This window comes from Nyctereutes procyonoides, unplaced genomic scaffold, assembly GCF_905146905.1.
Source record: "Nyctereutes procyonoides isolate TBG_1078 unplaced genomic scaffold, NYPRO_anot_genome, whole genome shotgun sequence".
In the NCBI taxonomy this organism is placed as follows: Eukaryota; Metazoa; Chordata; class Mammalia; order Carnivora; family Canidae; genus Nyctereutes; species Nyctereutes procyonoides.
This window is the reverse complement of record NW_026575042.1, coordinates 16450822-16466924: the sequence shown is the minus strand read 5'-3', so window position 1 is coordinate 16466924 and position 16103 is coordinate 16450822.

Below are 16103 nucleotides of genomic sequence, written 5' to 3'. Positions count from 1 at the left end.
TTGTGGTGGTAATAACATGGGTACATACATTTGTCAAAACATCAAATTATACAAATTAAACTGGATACATTTTATTGTATGCAAATTTTACCTCATGGAGTTGAATTTAAAAAACAACAACAACAACAACAAAAAACTCATGGGGATATATTGTCCACATACTCAATAAGATTCCTTTTCACTTCTTTAAGCTAAGATACAGAATTCCAAAATACTTACTCTAAAATATGCTTACCTTTCAGGATATGTGAGTGGCTCAGTTGGTTGAGTGTCCAACTCTTGTTTTCAGCTCAGGTCTTGATCTCAGGGTCCAGAGTGGAAGCCCCATGTTGGGCTCCATGCTGGGCATGAAGCATACTTAAAAAAAATATATATATATATATATATGTATATATATATATAATAAAAATTATATATGTATATATATTTTATAAAAATTATATATGTATATATATTTTATAAAAATTATATATATATATATATGTTTCTTTTTGGACTCAGAAGCCAGAATCCTAACTCTGTGGCTTATCAGCTGGAAATCTCAGCACATTCCTAAACTTGTCTTGCCTTAGTTCTCTCCTCCTCCTCCTCCTCCTCCTTCTTCTCTCTTTCTCTCTCTCTCAATCTCTCTCTCTCTTTTAAGAGGTTGGGGGGCAAAGGGGCAGGAGGAAGGGGAAAGAAAGAATCCCAAGTAGTTTTCACAGTCAGCACAGAGCATGACATGGGGTTTGACCCCACTACACCAATGTCATGATCTGAGCCTAAATTAAGAGTCAGATGCCCCTGGTTTTTCTATTTCCAAAATAAAATTAAAATAGTACTTATCTTATGGGGGTATTATGAGGATGAAATAAGCTAATATTTGGAAAGTGCTTAAAACAGTGCCTAGCAGATAGTAAATGCTGAATATATAATCATTGGGTGAGCAAAGTGTTTTCCTTCATATATTACAAAGATTTAACCTTAAAAAGTTCATTTTGATGTAACTTTCTCTACTAGATCTATGTTAACATAGTGATTGATTTTATACTAAACAGATCTGAATTTTAATGATAAAAATTATTTTTGTAAGAGTAGTAACTTCAGGTTTATAGAACTTTCTTCTATAACCTTCTAAACACTGTCCTCTTCAGCTAGTATGTATACATACTATCCATCATTTTTAAGAAAGAATATGAAAGTATGTACTATCTTTTTTTAAGAAAAAAGGAACATAAAAGTACATCTCTTTAAAGAAAGTAATATAAAGGTATATGAAAAAGGAATTAAAAGTTGTAATTTTAGTGGAAGAATAAACAAAAATAAATATAAATGGTTATCTATAATGATTAGGAGGGAATTAGGTGAAGATAAAAGACATGGAAGCTACACTTCTCTGAATCAATTAGTTTTATAGCTTTTGTCTTTGGCCCCATGTATAGGTCTCATAAATAAAAAACCAGATTAGCCCAAATGTGATAGTTAATTTTATGTGTCAACTTGAACAGACTAAGGGATGCCCAGATAGCTGGTAAGACATGATTTCTGGGTGTATACATGAGGATATTTTCTGAAGAGATTAGCATTTGAATTAGTGAACTAAGTAAAGCAGATGGCTCTCCCCAATGTATGTGGGCAGTCCATTGAGGGCCTACTTAGAGCAAAATATGTAGAGAAAATGTGAATTTGCTCCTTCTCTCAGTGTCTTCTGAGATACCTATCTCCTTCTGCCCTGAGACTGCAACACTCCTGGTTCCTTGGGATGAACACTCAGATCAGGATTCTCACGAGCTGCTTCTGGTTCCCAGGCCTGTGGGTTCAGACTAAATCATACCACCAACTTTCCTAGGTCTCTATCTTGCAGATGGCAGATTATGGGGCTTCTCAGCCTCTATAACTGTGTGAGCCAATTCCTATAATAAATCTCTTATACATGTCTCTCTATATCTTAATCATTCTGCTTCTGTGGAGCACCTTGACTAATATGCTAAAAATTTTTTAAATCCCCAAAAATAAAAACAAATGAAATAAACATAGTTATAGACTTAACTACTCAGTTAAAAATTAGTTTGATAACTTTAATAATATATATAATTTCTTTTTTTCTTAAAAAATTTTATTGGTCCTATCTTTTGAAAAGGCCTGGAAACAATGACCAGCCCTGTGGCAATAAACATCCTTAGTGCCCAGGTTGTGGTGTCTTTTTTTTTTAATTTATTTATTTATGATAGTCATAGAGAGAGAGAGAGAGAGGCAGAGACACAGGCAGAGGGAGAAGCAGGCTCCATGCACCGGGAGCCCGATATGGGATTCGATCCTGGGTCTCCAGGATCGCACCCTGAGCCAAAGGCAGGCGCCAAACCGCTGCACCACCCAGGGATCCCCAGGTTGTGGTGTCTAAATACTGTTTCTCACTAAAAGGAAATAGGGCTTGTTAGAAAAGTAGCTGATTCCAGAAAGTACAAAATCAGCCTCTTGTCATGCCAGAAAGGAAGCTATCAAAGATACTGAAGAAAAGTTGAAAGGAAGAAGAAGCCAACTTTAAGGGTTTCCTTTGGGGCAAAGATGAAATAATTTGTGATTTTAAAAAAAATATTATTTCAATGTATTGAAACATAGCACATTTTTGAAAATCCATGTTTCCTAATAATAGACAAGATAATTTAAAAAATCAAGCATGTCTCCTATTTTTCCTTTATAAACTTTTGCTTTTTTTTTTAAACTTTTGCTTTAAAATAACCAGTGAAGAACTTTATACTAATTGGACCAGGTTGACATCACATGAACCCATTCATCTCTTTCAACATCACCAAAAAGTGAGGTAACCAAACATTAAATGACTCCTAATTTAACACAGTAGAACTCAAGACCATCCATAAATATTCTTGCAAAAGAGAGAGAGAGAGAGAGAGAGAGAGAAAGCTAAATCTGATCAAGCCTTTAAGTATAATTATCAGTTTATTGAAAAGTCAGGTCTAGAGTAACATGTTACTCATGACTAATCAGTAAATCCAGAAAATGGGAAATTCTATGTAACAAGTGATTTGATTTCTTTTATAAACAAATAGCAAGCAGGGAAAAAAAGTGAAAGAATCTATAAATAAATGAGACATAAGAGATATATCAACCTACTCCATGCATGGCTCTTGTTCCTCTTCATTTGAACAACAACAAAGGAAAACCACTATCAAATAAAATTATTCGTATTATTATTATTACTATTATTTTTAAAGATTGTATTTATTCATTCATGAGAGACACAGAGAGAGAGAGGCAGAGACACAGGCAGAGGGAGAAGCAAGCTCCATGCAAGGAGCCTGAAGTGGGACTTGATCCCAGGTCTCCAGGGTCACGACCTGGGCTGAAGGTGGCGCTAAACGGCTGAGCCACCCAGGCTGCCCTCAAATAAAAACTATTAAGACAACTGGAGAAATTCAGACCATGGCTACATTTTAATGATATTGAAAAGTTATTGTTATTGTTATTTTAGGCATTATAATGGTAATATGTCTTTGCTTTTAAAAAAGTTATCTTTTAAAGATACATTTTGAAGTATGTATGGGCATAATAAAAGGATGCTTGAAATTTGGTTTAAAATAATCCAGGTTGTGGGTGAAGAGTAAAAAGTAGGTGGGATTAAAAATGAAACAAGTTAGGCTATGTGATGATAATTATAGAAACTGCATGATGGGTTCATGCAATTTATTATACTAGTCTCTGTGTCTGAAATTTTCCATAATAAAAAGTACCACCTTCTCCTGATTCTTAATGCCGTTTTTGGATTCTTTGTTCTGGATGTTTGTAATTAAATTGTGGGCTGAGGCTTCTTACAATTGAATCAAGGCAAGATATGGGAGTGGGGTGGTAGTAGGGAAGCCACAGGTATATTAAACCTAAAAATCTAATAGCTTCCAAGTAATAATATATTACTATATAATTACATGTGTCCTCACTTTTGTTTGACTTCAAATGAAGCTGCATTTCTTCAATTTGCTTCCCCTGGATAATAGTGTGCGATGAATGTCAAACATAATTAAAACATAGCAGAGCACAAGGAGAGACATTGTCAGCAGCCAGTGAATACGGTGCTGTTCTTTATCCAGTAAAGATAAAGTGCCACAGACAGCTGAACAGATGCTGCATTTAACTCAAAGGAGTTTACAGAAGAGGGAAGCACATTCACAAGATAATATGACCCTGTGCATCTCCCAGTGCTGTGTTACCTGGACTAGAGTTTCTTACTATTTTCCTTGCCTACAGGACGTCCCTCTCTAATTCCTCTAATTTTCCTAAAACTTGCCTGGTGCAGACCCTGCTCTGGGCCACTCAGGTCTCATACAGTCTGTTCAAGTCAATCCAATTCCTTATCCTGGTATTCCAAACCTCCCACCATCTGGCTCTAACCTTTGTTCCCACCCTAGCCCCCCCCCCCACTTTCTTTCCTTCATTCCAAGCCCCAGGCAAATGAGTTACTTATTGTTTCCTTAACACAACCAAACTCCTCATTTAGAGTTGCCACCTAGTTACAGCTATTGCTTCCACTCTTTGCTCCCCCAACCCCCCCAGTTAATCTGAAAGGTCATTAAAAATACATTTGAAAACAACAACAGATAAAAACCTCCCAATCCTTTGATTGTCACTTCTATCTCAATGTGCCATTAGCCTTTCAAAGTCTTGTAGATACATATTCAACTTTCTTCCTCAAATTCCGAAGCCATTTGACAGTCTCCTTCCACCAACATTGCTTTCCTCAAATCTTTTACCTCTTGCAGTTACTTCTTTCTAGCCAAGCTCCTGTTTCAACCTGTACTTGCTGGGCCCATACATTCTTCACCTTTTGCGGTAATTATTTGCCAAACGTGTGTCTCTCCAATTAAACCATAAATTCTGTATGGCAGGGACAACATTTGTCCTTTTCACATTATAATCCCAGAGCCTGAAGCAAAGAGATAAAACTAACGTTTTCAGTGAATAAATGAATGCAGTAAATCTCTCATACCTTCATTTTATGCAATATCAGTTATCCAATATGAGTTATCCAATATTAATTTTGTATTTTCTCATGTCAGCACATTCTCTACTCCTTGTCAGGAATCATCTCTTTCTTTCCTTTTCTCAATCTAAACTTCCCTTACACACATTTTTGTTTCAAAGAGTATGCATGAACTCTAACAATCCTAAAATAACGCAACTGAGTATGTATCTGCTTTTCTTTAGATATTCCTCTCAAGGCTCCAAAAAAGGAATATTGTAAAACAAATAAATGTCAAGGGAAACATGAAATCTAATCATAGAAAATGATATATGTATAAAATAGGTGTTGGCAAACTGCAGCCCATGGGCCAAATCTAACCTACAGACTATTTTTGTCAGGTTTTATTGGAATGCACCCATGTGAAACGAACTAGGGGTGGTGGAAGGGGAGGAGGGCGGGGGGTGGGGGTGATTGGGTGGCGGGCACTGAGGGGGGCACTTGACGGGATGAGCACTGGGTGTTATTCTGTATGTTGGCAAATTGAACACCAATAAAAAATAAATTTATTATTTAAAAAAAAGGAATGCAGCCACGCCCATTCACTTACAAATCATTCATGGCTGCTTTTGCACAAGGACAGAGTTAAATAACTGTGACACAATATGTGGCCCACTCAGTCTAAAATAGTTACTATCTGTCCTTTTACAGAAAAAAAGTTTGATGACCCTTGGTATGAAAGATTGTTTTTAAAGGATATCATATGAGGGATTTGTGATTGGGGCCCCAATGGGAAGGCAGACATCTCTAGGGAACACAGCTGGAGCTATACAGTGAACACTTTGCAATGTGTAGTGAACCTCCAGATAAGAAGGTAAAAACAAACAGACAAAAGTGTAGTGTCACAAGGTAAAGATGCGTGCCTAAAGGAAAAAGATTGATTACTAGAAAAGAGCAATCACAACAGGGATACTCTGTTTGCAGTTGAGTGAACTCACAAAGTAAGTATCCAGTGGAAATTATTCCAAACCCAGGTGTGCTGTGCCTGAATTAATTATCTGAGCTTGATTTTGATGCTAAATTAGTGGCTGTGTGGTGCTATGGTGGTTGATGCTGGGAGCCACAGTGGAAGTATGAGACCAGGGGACATTAGGAAATGATGAGTAGGGAATGAAGAGTATGGTAGGATCCCACAGCTGTGTGGCCTTGGGCAAAGTAGTTCATCAACAATTTTGGGCCTCCATTATCCCACATGGCAGATGGGGAATGATAATATGTAAAAAACTTAAATAAGAAAACATACGTGCAAATGATTGGCATAACCAAACCCATCTTTTATCAGGCTAAATGGAAAACTATAATCTGTCATGAAGGATTTCGTCATAATCATAGATACTGGCAGAGTAAGCTCTCCAAAAATAATGGTGATTATTCTTATAGTAGAATTACATTTAAATGGTCATATGGGGTTGCTTTTCCTCAACTAGCCATAGGGGCAAAAGTTCTGCAATTTTTCTTACATGTGGCAGTTAGTTACCCAGAGTAATCTTACAGGGATGACAGGACTTTTTTTTTTTTTAATTTTAGTACCAATTTATATGATAGCTTTTCTGTGAAACTACACTAGTGTCTCTGATGTGACTAGTATTTGTATGGCTCCTCAATGACTTGGAGTTACTATCAGATTCTCTCCTAGTCCCCAAAATCACATAAGAAAATACTGGTCCCATGGGTTTAGACAAGCAAGTGGTTATTACCTGCTCCACAGCCTTCCCTACTCTCCCTTTAAGATAAATTCTGATTTGACCTGTTTGACCAAGGTCTTCCCTAGAAGACCAACGAATTATGATTTATGGCATTTTTCTCTGGCTTTCTATAGGGAGCATGCTTTCATTTGTTCATTAAGGGCCTACTACATGCCAGGTATTCTTCTAGGATTTGTATGCACAAGAGTGCATATTGGTACTTCTTGAGGTAATACTAGATGCTGTGATGAATAAACTCAAAATTCCATTGGTTTAGGACTATGAATGTGTATTTCCGGCTTCTGTAAAGTCCAACATGTGGGAAGAAGGAGGGGTCACTCTCCTCTACATAGTGATTGAGGAACCTGGGTGGTGGAGAATCTGCTGTCTTTCATACATGGCTCCCATAAGGGTACTGAGTTAGCAGATGAGGCATAAGAGCATGGACAATGCTCCAGGGATTTAATGGGCCAAGGCCGGAAGAGGTATACCTCACTTCCATCCACATTCCATTGACTAGTAATCAGTCATGTGACCCCACCTAGAGGCAGGGATGCTGAGCAAAGGTGTCCAAGACTAGAAACCCTTTGTTGCAACAATTCTGTGCTATTAAAGTGTAAAATTTAGCCAGACAGCTGACCATTCTGCCACACTTCCTTGTAAAGGTGAGACACCATGAACAATTATGTGCATAAATATTCAAGGGAGATCTAAGTTCTGAAAAAGCAAGCTTGTCCAAGGCGACATGTAAGTTCACATTTCCTATCACAAAAGGGCTCCCTGGGGGATTTTATTAGGATGCACAGAACCCTCTGAACATAACCCATACATGCTTTCACATCAAAAGTAGAAAAGGACAGATATGTGTAAAACAGAGGTTAATACGGGGTATTTTTTTGTTCATTTGGTTGACATTTTAGTGTAACTTTATTTTACCACATTTATTAGACATTCAGTTGTTTCCTCAAACTTTTCCTTCTTGAATTTGATACTATAATCTTAGAGGATGAATAAATAATCTGTTGGAAAATTGCTTGATGAACATCTGTCATGCTATTTAATTACATGTTAACAGCAATCATAAAAAATGCAGTAATAACTTTTGCAGTCTTGAACTGTTCATCATTAAATTGAGTGGATCATGAAGTTTTTGCCAGGGGAAAAAACCCCAGAAGTTTCCAACTATCACAGGAACTTTGGGTCCTAATTAAGCAATCAGATTTGACAAAGTGTGTATCGATGTAAGATCACATACCTTGTGGCATTGAAAAGCTGAAGTCTGTTCTCTGAAAGTCAATTACAATTTGTAGTGTCATAGTAACACTTAAAATGTCCTAAATTGTATCTGAAAGTATCTTCAGAGTTAAGTAGAAAAAAAATTAATCCCTCTACTGTGGGCCAATCAGTCTGAAAGGCATTTACTTCTAAATTCAGGCATAACTATATTGGGTCTTAGTTCTGTCTACTTTTACCTAAAATTACAACTGTGGTAATTATTTCTTGAATATTCCTTCTTATATCATATTTCACGGGTTATGTTAGTTGTCAGCTACAATGATGAAAGACAAAAAGATGCCATATTTAGAAAAGAACATTGCATTTAATGAAGCAATGTCAAGAGCAATAGTGTTTCTTGAAGGTCTTTTGGAAATTTGTGGGGGCATGTTTAGTTGTCCCAATTATTGGAAGGCATTGCTGGCACTTAGTGGCCAGTAGCCAGAATGATGCTAGAACATCCATAATATGCAGAAGAGTCCCATGTAATGAATAGTCCAGCAGTGAACACAGATTAGCATCACACCAGATATTTATAAAAATGAACTATTTTCATTATCTGACCCCAGAACGTAACTCTATTTTATGTATTAACATAAATTTTATTTTGCATAATTGTTAGGTTCACTGACATTCTAGAAATGTACCTACCATGTAAAGTCACGGAAAATTCTCTTTTGTTTTGTTCACAATTCTCTTTTGTTTTGTTCACAATTTCACATTAAGAAAAAATCATGTTCCTAATTGCAGTCCTGGTTACAACACCTGAACTGCCAATTTTAGACAGTCAATGTTTTAGCTCTCTCATTTGCATGCATTCTAATCTTAAGTAAACATGTGAATACTTTTTATGTTTCCTTTTATAGTTATGCCTGAATTTTCATGATTGTCCCATTATGAACTCCTTCCCTTTTATCTCTTTTATTTCTAGGTAGGGGCTTGTATAAATCTCTGATTATCAAGAGACTCACAAAATCTTTGCAGCATTGTTTAAGAGGATTGAGAACCATTGTTTAAGGCAATATAGGTTTTCAGGATTGCAATGAGATCATAATTATAATGATGACTACCATTTATTGATGCTTATCATACATTAGACAAAATTAAAAGAAAAAGGAGGAGGGAAATCTTTAGATCAAACAATTAAGTCCTCTACCTAGTACAGCAGTATATAAATGTGACAGCACAATATCAGGGTTATTCTTTTTTACATAAACTAAAGATAGATACATTCAGGTCTAATACACACCAAAATTAAATCCTTCTTAAGGTAGTAAGAATTCCTTTCACTTTGGACTTCTTTTTTTTCACCCTTAACATTTTATAGAGGTAGGTAAAGTCCTTCTAATTCTAAAAATCTATGATTCTTTGGTATTTTTGTAATTTAATTTAGGCTCAAACTTCTGACCTCTATTGCTTTAACATCCAGTATGAGGCTCAGACACATCAGGAAAGACAGAAAAAAGAACTACATAGAATTAAGAAACTTCAGATATATCTGCTTATTCTCCTATTTTAAAAATAAAAATACAACAGAAGTCTCCAAGGTCAAAATCTCCTGTATTCAGCTCTTCTCCATGAACAACTTCTTCATATACTCATGCAAAACCTTTGACCCCTATGAAGCCAGCAGCATTGATCATTATGTCTCAAAAACAACTCTTTATATGGTATCCACTCTATAATGGATTCAGAGACATGAATAAAACATCTTAATTCTCAAGTATTTCTTTTTAAATTAATTTTTGAAAGAAAAAATACTTGTAAAGAAAGGGATTTTTTTTTAGGCTCTTGCATAGAAGGATATAGTTTTCATGGCCTATCTTGTTAAAAATGTTCTAGTACCCATCTGATGCACACTTATTTATGGATTTTAGACTAAAAGCTCTTTTTTGCCAGTTTTCTTCACAAGCACTTATCTCGACATCCTCATTAGGTGATTTTTCTCTTTTCTTTTTTGTTGAGGCCTAGCCATGCCCTTGGTACTCTCTTTTGTTCCATGCTGCAAAAGGAATGGTTTTAAAGGCTCCCTCTCCACCAGTCCCACCTTTTTTTTTTTCTTTGTAATTAGCCTTATTTGAGGACTAGGGAAGCAAAAGACTGGAAAGAAATACAAAAACTGTTGAACAAAAGATACGATGTTCTTTACCCCAACCATATGCTGTATAGCTCGTGTACAACCTGGGTCAGATGATTCGCATATATGCCTTTAAAATGAAAAAAGAAAAAAGAAAGAAAAATAAAAAGCACTGACTTACACAGCAGCTGCATTGGTATAAACAGGCTGGGAGTAAATGTCACAGTGAAAGGAGAATAATACATTTTACCCTCATTGCAAAAGTAATTCACTTTAAAACCAAAGAACATGATGAAGCTCCTTCACTAATAACAATGCTTACAGATATCCATTTGAAATATCTTAATATTAATTTTGCTTTAATTGGGATGAGAGAAACACTTCTTCTTTTTTTTTTCCAAACTCTAAGCTTTCTTTGTCACTTGAGCCACACACAAGTGGAATTGTCCAGCTATTTCCTTTGGTTTTACAGTGATAATTAATGAAATAATTTTTTCTGCCTGCTCTTAATTCATTAGTTAAAAACCTATGTCTAAGTAGAGGGCCAATGGATGGATTTATGCCAGCCTTGTCTTTAGAAGTAAAGCTTCAGCTTTCAGAAGATTAAAATTCATAAATACCAACTAGCTATTGGGCCTGAAATAGTGTTCCTCCTCAAAAAGAAAAACAAAAAGTTTCATACCAATAGAATTCCATAAGAATGACCATCAAGGACAGCTTGAATGGGACAGGTGTTGCAAAGTATGAAGACTGGGGGTTGTCAAGAACCGACCTGTCTTCCTCCCCACTCTACCCCATAAAGTAGACATTTTAAGGTTAGCAGATCATAGGCTTTGCTTGTTGCTTATTTTTTGTTTGTATTCCATTTTTGTTAGGCAAGTGTTAATGACCCAACAGGAAACAGAGCATACCCTAACTGTCTAATTTAAGGAGAGTTCAGTAAGTGGACCATTTATAAAAGTGTGAAGGAAGTTTAGAAAAACCAACATGGTGCAGTGTTGGTAGCAATTACCACCCCTCAGCCTGAAATGGCAAAAAGAAGGAATCATTATCAAAATCTAGAGAGGCAGCAATATGAAATGAACTATGGCTTTTTGAAGAGACTTGTAGCCAACCCACAATGACCTGGCAATGCAGAAGTTAGAGGAACAAACACCCAACCCTTCTCACTTCCTGCCTTCTGATTTTCTGCAGATGCCTCCCCGTAGCTAAACCCCACTAAAAACCAAAGGGCAAGGGATGATGCCATCCTACAGATCTGCCTCCCCAGACACAGAGCAGGTGAACGGGGAATCAAGAGGGACAAATAGAAGCTATCCATTTTTTTAAAGTCCCAGGTGAGTACCTCTTTTCTCTCCCTACTTTTCACTATAGGTATAGGTATCTATTCCCCTTAAGGTTCCTTTGCCTTTTATGTAAAATCAGTTCAATGAAACTCTTTTAGGAAACAATTCTAAACAGCAAAGTTAGTCTTCTAAATTATATTAATAGATGTCAAAGAGCTCAAAATACCTTTAAAAAATATTAATGCCCCCCCCTTCCCTGCCCACTACTGGGTAGAAGGTAATTAATGATATGGTCATTTCATTCAACAAATATTTATTGAATACTTACCAAATACGTGCCAAGGCACCATCTAAGAACATGGAGTGCCCAAAAGTAAATCAAATAAGGATCGCATCGCTAGCATAGATCTCTGGATTCCTTGCATCCCTTTCTAATTTCTTCTACTGTGCGTACTCAGCCACAAGATGGTGCACATGGCCCAGGCCTGCCAATCAACATGTTCTTTTCTTCTGTCTACCGTGATGGGTTCAGGATGGACAAATTATCTAAGATGGGTAAGAGTCTTACTTGGGACTTTTAGGCCATATTTCTCAAGAAAGAAGTGCCCTTTCAAAGTGAATTATTCAGTAAAACAGATCTAAAAAAGTGTTTGTGAGGAAGAGGAGGCCAAATTGGGATGAGCAGAGCTGAGCAGGAGAGAAAGGGACTGAGCCTCTGGATCCAGCCATGCCTGAAGCCAGTCAGGTTTTTCAGTGTTTTGAGACAAGAAATTATCTTGTTTTGCTTAAGTTGCAACTTTATATTTTACAAGGACAGGAATCTTGACTAATGCCTTATCCTCAAGAAGGTTATCTCTAATAGGAAAGATAGGTATGTAAGTAAAATACAAAGTTATAAATGACATTTTAAAAAGATGAAGAGCTTGAGGAGGCTGGTTTATCTATAGAAGTAATTATCTGAATAATCCATGAAATGAAGATGCCATTTAACTAACTGGGCCCTAAGTCACAGATAAAATGTGAATGTGCCTGTCTCTGGGGGCAAGGGCATGGAGGTGGCAGATGTGGTGTGGTATTTGTGTATTTGCATTTCACAAAGAAAGAGAGGTGAAAAAGAATGGAAAACATGTTACAATTTATTCCTAGTAAGGACACCAACATTTAAAAAAATATATGTGACTCCAAGAATGTAGAGTAAATTACTTAACAGCTCTTCACTTTTTATAGTAGGACTATGAATCATTTGGGTTTTGTTTTGTTTTGTTTTCCACATTTCTAGTTTTCAAACTGTATTTTGGTACTAAGGAGAAAAAATAGTTTTGAAACAATAAAGAGAAAACGACAAAATCTATTAGAAGAGAGAGGGGGTCACAGTTAATGTCGAGTTTTTAAAATGTTAATACTCAAGTTCCTTTATTCTGAGTTGTTCTAAGACTAAAGATGCATTTATTGGTCAACAGCTCTAAAAGCATGCCCACAAATTCAAGGGTAGAATTAGCAGAGGCCACCGCAAGTCTAGGCTTCAAACCACTTACTGTTTTTACAGGTTGCCCAAGATCAATATCTGTGTCATAAAACTTGTTATAACACTTTTCTGTCACTCTAGGAAACCCGATTTTAGTACACCATTTTACCAAAGAGAGTCTAAAACTCAAGCAATATGGTTACATGAACCTAATAAAACCATCAAAACTTGAAAAATTCAAGCAGATTATATAAAGGGTGGAACTGCATCAAAAACTGGGAAGAGTTTGAGCATTTCCTTTAGATGAAGGACAAATTGAGTTTGTTTAAAACTGAATATGGCTAACTGTGAATGTGCTAGCCTCCATCCACTTCAACTAACAAAGTAAGATGAAAAAGTTTTATAAAATTAATGAATGTATTACAAAGACAATATACCCAGTTTAGACTCAGAAGTGACAATCTTCTGTCACTCCTGAAAAATATAGAAAAGATCTCGACTCTCTCCTAGGTGTTGTAGATGCCCTTATTTTACAATTATTCTGAACGATTATTCTGAATTTCGATAACAAATTCTTGGCATCCTTCCTCCCCAACAAGCTTTGGTCTTCTCAATGGACTTTTTTTTCCCTTCTAGTTTTATGTGGTATTCATTAGCTTTTGCATTGCTGGAGGTATGAGAAAGAAGGCAGACAAGGAATTGAGATCTTCATCATAAAAAAATTTTTTAAAGCCATGTATTATTTTTTTAAAGATTTTATTTATTTATTCATGAGAGACACAGAGAGAGGGGGGCAGAGACACAGGCAGAGAGAGAAGCAGGCTCCATGCAGGAAGCCCAATGTGGGACTCAATCCTGGGACTCCAGGATCACGCCCTGGGCCGAAGGCAGGCACCCAACTGCTAAGCCACCCAGGCATCCCCATCATCATAAAATTTAAGACAATTTTATGTGGCATCACAAAAGTGCTTTCTTAGGTTAATTTTTCTATTTACTATTGATTTCACATATTAATTGCTCTGTTTTACAGAATCTTCTTAAGGTTCTAAATGAAATATAATGTGCACATAGTCCTTTTTACAAAAGGACTAAGTGTGCACTAGTAAATTAGATAGGTATATATAAACTGACTATTTAACAAATAGAATTTCTCATTTCAAATTTTGGAGTGGGCTGAACAGTTTGGTAACTTCACTATGGAAGGAAGACTCATAATGATTTTAAGAACCTTGCTACTCTAAACAGAAACAAAAAAAAATCAAGGGACAAAGATAGTGTCCAGGAAAAAAGTCAGGTTACATTCAGGAAATTAATATCTTTTTATTTTTTCACATTAAAAAATTTTTAATTCCAGTATAACTAACACACAGTGTTTTGTACAATATAGTGATTCAACAATTGTATGCATTACTTATATGTTCATAGTCATAAGTTTACTTTTAATCTCCTTCACCTATTTCACCCATCCCTCTTCGCCTCCCTTCTGGCTAACATCAGTTTGTTCTCTTAGCTAAGAGACTGTTTTATGGTTTATCTCTTTTTTTCTTTGTTCATTTGTTTCATAACCTAAATTCCACATGTGAGTAAACTAATGTATATAGTATTTGTCTTCGACTTATTTCACTTAGCTTTATACCTTTGAGATCCATCCATGTTGTTGTAAATGGAAAGATTTCATTCTTTTTTGATGACTAAATAATATTCCTTTATATATTATATATGTTAAATATTATGTATATTATATGTATTATACCATTCATCTTCTTCTTTATCCACTCATCTATCCTTGGACACAGGTTTCTTATGTGGACTATTGTAAATAATGCTGTAATAAACACAGGGATGCATATATCTTTTTAAATTAGTGTTTTCATATTCTTTGTATAAATACACAGTAGTAGAATTGGTAATTCTAATTCTATGGTAATTCTATTTTTAACTTTTTGAGAAACTTCCATACTGTTTTTCAAAGTGGCTGCACCAGTTTGCATTCCCACCCACAGTGCGTTAGGGTTTCTTTTTCTCCACATCCTTACCAACACTTTTCTCTTGTGTTTTTGAGTTTAGCCATTTGTTGAAGAGATTCTCTTTTTTTCCCATTGCTTATGCATGCTTCCTTTATCAAAGATTATTCAACCACATAATCATGAGTTCATTTTTGGGCTCTCTATTCTGTTTTGTTGATCTGTATGTCTATTTTTTGTTTAATATTTTATTTATTTATTTATTTTGAGAGAGAGAGAAACAGTGTGAGTGAAGAGGAGGAGCAGAGGGGAGAGAGAGGGAGAATCTTAAGCAGGCTCCATCCTCAGTACAGAACTTGATGCAAGGCTCATCCTCATGACTCTGAGATCGTGATGTGAGACAAAATCAAGAGTCAGGGCAGTCCGGGTGGCTCAGTGGTTTAGCACTGCCTTTGGCCCAGGGCGTGATCCTGTAGACCCAGGATCGAGTCCCAGATCGGGCTCCCTGCATGGAGCCTGCTTCTCCCTCTGCCTTTGTCTCTCTCTCTCTCTTTCTCTCTCTGTGTCTTTCATGAGTAAATAAATAAAATCTTTAAAAAAAAATCAAGAGTCAGATGCTTAACCAACTGAGTCATCCAAGCATCTCTCTGTGTGTCTGCTTTTATGACAGTACCATACTGTTTTGATAACTACAGCTTTGTAGCATATCTTGAGATCTGGGATAGTGACACCTCCAGTTTTGTTTTTGATTTTCAAGATTGCTTTGGCTATTCATGGTCTTTTGTGCTTCCATACTAATTTTAGGGTTGTTTGATCTACTTCTGTAAAAAATACTGTTGGTATTATTATAGAAATTGCATTAAATGTGTAGATTGTTTGGGGGTAGTACGGACTTTTTAACAATATTTGTTCTCTCCATCCATGAGCATGAAATATCTTTCCGTTTATTTGTGTCATCTTCAATTTCTTTCATCAAAGTTTTTAGTTTTCAAAGTACACTTTACCTACTTGGTTAAATTTATCCCTATGCATTTTATCATTTTAGGTGCAATTATAAATGGGACTATTTCCTTAATATCTTTTTACTACTTCATTATTAGTGCATAGAAATGCAATAGATTTCTATGTATTGCTTTTGTATCCTGCAAACTTACTGAATTAATTTGGTTCTAGGAGTTTTTTGGTGGAGTATTCAGTGTTTTCTATATATAGTAACATGTCATCTACAAATAGTGAAAGTTTTACTTCTTCCTTACTGATTTGGATGCCTTTTTTTTCTTTTCTTCTCTGATTGCTACAGCTAGCATGTACTATGTTGAATAAAAGTGGTGAGACTGGAC